Source organism: Grammomys surdaster, unplaced genomic scaffold, assembly GCF_004785775.1.
Source record: "Grammomys surdaster isolate TR1022 unplaced genomic scaffold, NIH_TR_1.0 125956, whole genome shotgun sequence".
NCBI classification, from domain to species: Eukaryota; Metazoa; Chordata; class Mammalia; order Rodentia; family Muridae; genus Grammomys; species Grammomys surdaster.
The window spans coordinates 3,603,696-3,607,187 of NW_021620775.1; positions in this window are offsets into that span (position 1 = coordinate 3,603,696).

Genomic DNA, 3,492 nt, shown 5'->3' on the forward strand with positions numbered 1-3,492 from the left:
GAAACATATTCAAAGATGAAATTTTTCATTCTGTAAGTGATTAGTTTTACTTCTAAATCCAGAGTCCACTTGCTGTGTATTTTGCACAAATAACACATCTTCTCAGAGTCTCAGCTCCTTATAGATGTTATTATTATAGATGTGAGGAAATTAATAAGATAATGGATATACAATAACTATTACATTAGATCAAAAATAAGATTTTGTTTATTTAATTTAGCATATGGAATTTATAATGTCATAACTACAAGTGAAAACTAGTTGTGTATGCTTTGCATCTAAGAAAAAAAGAGTCGTTTCTTAAAACATCTCCCTAACTCCTTTATCAATTCTTTGTGACTATACAAGAACAAATCCTTCTATTATCTTGGCAGTTTTACTATTGTAATCACTATAGTGATAAAATGGTGACATTTCAACTTCATTCTGTAAATAATCCCTGATGAAAGTTGTTCAGGTTAATTTCATAGTTTGATTTGGTTTTCTGAGAGCTGTGTCTTCTGAATCCTGAGTTTTGACATCATTCCCGAATCCTGTCCATTTTCTTCAAGCTTATCAGAAAACACAATTTAGCGATTATCCATTCAAGGCCTGATTAAAATTATTGTTTGTAATAATTTAAAAACACACATGCATAAACAAAGCCCAAGTGTAAAGAAGGTACTATTCCTCTGGACACTTCCGCATCTCCATCTGCTGCCTCAGAGTGTCTTCCTTCTGGACTTCGAAGACATTAATCTTTTGGCCCTATTATCCAGAGCAGATAATGCTGAATGTAATCACAGCAAATGATTTGGCGTGTGCATCAATATGAAAATGGGTTTCCAAATGCACAGTAATGCATCCTCTCAGAATGCATCCTCCTTTTCAAACACAGTTCTGTTCAACTGAGAAAAGCCCACAGCCTCTATTAGAAAGGCCAAGTGGCTCTTCTTCAAGGAGGAGGATTCCTTATAGATTGTTTCTATAGTTAGTTATGTAAGCTAACATCTCTTTAAAGGAGGAAAACCATTGTGTTCTGGGATGGAGAGAGAAAGGCTTGAGGTAAATGCTGTCTAGTTTTATGTCAACTTGACACAAGCGAGAGCCATCTGGGAGGAGGACACTTCTTGACTCAGAAAATGCTTCTATAAGGCTGTGCTATAGGCAAGCCTGAAGGGCAGTTTGTTAATTAGTGATTTATAGGGGAAGGCCCAGTCTCTTATGAATAGTGTCAACCCTGGGCTGGTGGTCCTGGGTTCTGTAAGAAAGCAGAATAAGTGGGTCCTGTGGAGCAATCACGCAAGCAGCATGCATCCATGCTCTCTGCATCAGTTTCTGCCTCTAGATTCTTGAGTTACTGCTCTGATTGCCTTCAGTGATGAACTGTGTATGGAAGTGTGAGTGAAAATAAACTCATTCTTCCTCAAGTTGTTTTTGGTCATGATGTTTCACTGCAACAATAGTAACCCTAACCAGGACAAGGTGTCTTAGGTTCCCGACTTACAAAGGAACTAATAATTGGACAAAAGTGTAAGAAATGAGTAATCTGAACATTCAGCTATATCCATGGCTCAAAATTTGAACATAAAAATTAACAGATTATCATTTGTGCATTTCTTTACCTACATGGTTCTTTTTCCTCTGCCAACACTTGGGAAGTGGTTCAGTTTCCAGAGGTCTCTGGAGACAAGCAGGGAGACTGTGAGGACTGTGTAGATATTTCTGATGGCTGTCGGAAAGTGATCATTTCAGAAAGTCAGGGTCTCAAGACCAGCAGGAAGGGAAAATAAGGATGGGAAATGACTCCAGTCAAAACCAGGAAACCATGGAGGATCCTTTTCTTTAACTTGACTGTCCAATAAGAAAGGAAAAAGAAGAGTGGACAACAACGAAATTCCTCAGGCAGATCCAATATAGAAGCAGAACTGCTGTTCCAGTTCCTTCTCATCTGACCCTAGCATGTTAGAAATGAATGAATCAAAGAGTTTTAAAGGGCTGAGTCCATGCGACCTTCCTTCACTCAGGCACATCGCCACTAACCCACTGAAGGAATCTGGAATACGCTCGTTTTGTGCCTACTTTGTGTTGACAGTATGATATGTAGGAAGAGTGACCATCACATTTATCCTAGTACACAGAATGGATAGTTTATAAATAATATTAATGTGCAGCACACAGGCCTAGTCTGGGAAGTCCAAGGTTACGGTGGTGCTGGTGGAGTTGGTGTCTAGTGAGGTCCTCCTCCCTGGACTGTGCACAGATTTCTTCATGGAGTTTCACTTGAAAGAAGAGGCAAAGGAGCTCCTAAGGGTCCCATTTACACTGACACTAGTCTCATTCATAAGAGCTCTGCCCTGACGGCTTACTCACTCCTCAAAGTCCCCACTTGCAAATGTCACAATACTGAGGATTAATATCAACAGGAATGCCAGGTGGTGTTTATGAAAAGATGAAGGGATAAAGAGTATGTTCTATGTGTGTGTGGTGAGGTATGGGGGAAGGGGATGTCTCTGCGGGGCCCATGCCGAGGCATCTCTTTCCCCCTGAGGGACCAGCCACACACCGGTATAGTATAGAATAGAGTTTATTCAGGGTATGGGGAGGGGAGTTAAGAGGGTAGTAGAGGCAGAGAGAGGCAGAAAGAGAGACAGTAGAGAAGTAGAGGCTGGCTATGAGCAAGTAGAGAGAGGGGGAAGGGAAAGGGGAAGGAGTGAGAGAACAGAGGGTGAGCAAGAAAGCAAGAGATCAAGAGATCAAGAGATCAAGAGAGAGAGAGAGAGAGAGGAGAGGGCAAGCAGTTCCTTTTATAGTGGGCCTGGCCTACCTGGCTGTTGCCAGGTAACTGTGAGGAGAAGCATACCTGGCTGTTGCCAGGCAACTGTGGGAGTGGAGTTTAGACAGAATGTTAACATCAGGGACCACAGGTATTTAACTGATAGCACTTCCTTCATTGAGGGGCAGATATATAAAAATATGGTAGACATGAATAGAAAGTGCAGAGATTCAGAGGAGGTTTCCCAGGAAACGCTTTACCTGGGTTTATAAAGAGTTTCCTAGGCGGGTGTGGAGCAGGATGGGAGGGAATCCCAGAGTGTCCATGCAAACCTAAAGCTTCATGAAAATGTCTGTCTTTTCCTTTTCACCACAGCCAGTGTGGGCCACTGACATGACATAGGAGGTAAAAATGAAAAACACAAGTGAAAGACATGTAGAAGAGAGTTTTACAGAGAAAGGCAAGGTTTGTGTCTCTTAGTTCAGAGTTTGAATGTCATTAAAGGTGCCTAGAGGAACTGTCTGTCTTCATTCATTTGCTGATCAATGTTGAGGTTTGGTCTTTTGCTATGTATTGTAATGTTAAATACTGGGTTCCAAGGCCTGGTTGCCCCCAGGAATGAGAGAATGCATCATCACAGACACAAAGTGTTTTAATGTGACCTTGCATACACGCACGGCACACAACACACACACACACACACACACACACACACACACACACACACACACACACAC